Raw genomic sequence first — 1,283 nt, 5'->3', positions numbered from 1 at the left:
ATGGACCACCTGGATTGACGGGGATTGGCTTGTTTGGCTGACTGGATGTAAGCCAGGTTCTTGTGATCCGTCCATACTAGAACCGGGTGCTCAGCTCCCTCCAGCCAGTGTCTCCATTCTTCCAGCGCCAATTTGATGGCCAACAGCTCACGGACTCCCACATCGTAGTTCTGCTCAGCGGATGAAAGTCTACGGGAGAAAAAGGCGCATGGATGTATCTTTTGATCCGTGTCGAGTCTCTGGGATAGGACTGCTCCAACACCAGAATCTGAAGCGTCCACCTTGAGGATAAACTGTTTAGCAGGGTCAGGCTGCATTAACACTGGTGCTCTGGAAAATAAAGATTTCAATTTTTCAAAGGCAGATTGAGCCTCGGGAGTCCACTGAAAAGTGCGTTTGACAGAGGTCAGAGAAGGTAAGGGAAGGGCAGTTTGGCTATAGTTCCGGATGAACCGACGGTAAAAGTTTGCAAAGCCCAGGAATCTCTGTAGCTGTTTGCGGTTCTCTGGAACTGGCCATTCTAACACGGCTTTTTTTTTGTCCTCAGATGGTTTAACCTGGCCGCCCTCGAGCACAAACCCCAAAAAGGTGACTGAAGACTGATGAAATTCGCACTTCTCTGCTTTAACGAACAGCTTGTTCTCCAGAAGTCTCTGTAACACAAGGCGGACATGTCTTTTATGTTCAGGAAGGTTCCTTGAGTAGATGAGTATGTCGTCAATATAGACGAACACAAACACATTTAAAAAGTCTCTGAGGACATCGTTCACGAGGGCTTGGAAACAGGTTGGAGCGTTAGTTAAACCAAAGGGCATCACCAAATATTCGAATTGACCCAAGGGAGTTTTGAAGGCTGTTTTCCATTCATCTCCATCTCGGATCCTAAGAAGATGATATGCATTCCTTAAGTCCAGTTTAGTGAAAACTGTAGCCCCTTGTACAGGTTCAAATGCTGAGGCGAGTAGAGGAAGTGGGTACTTATTCTTTATTGTGATTTGGTTCAAACCTCGGTAATCAATACATGGTCTCAGGGAGCCGTCTTTCTTACCAACAAAGAAGAACCCGGCGCCCAAAGGAGAGGAAGATGGGCGGATTATTCCAGCAGCTAAGGATTCATTTATGTACTTCTCCATGGTCTCTCTTTCAGGCTTGGAAATGTTGTACAACCTGCTGCTTGGTAGTGGTGCTCCAGGTAATAGCTCAATGGCGCAGTCATATGGTCTGTGTGGAGGTAGGGACGTCGCACTGACCTTACTGAAGAAAGGAGCCAGGTCATGGTACTC

The sequence above is a fragment of the Cyprinodon variegatus genome, unplaced genomic scaffold, assembly GCF_000732505.1.
Source record: "Cyprinodon variegatus isolate N-32 unplaced genomic scaffold, C_variegatus-1.0 Scaffold1705, whole genome shotgun sequence".
Classification (NCBI taxonomy): domain Eukaryota; kingdom Metazoa; phylum Chordata; class Actinopteri; order Cyprinodontiformes; family Cyprinodontidae; genus Cyprinodon; species Cyprinodon variegatus.
Note: the sequence above shows the minus strand (reverse complement) of the source record.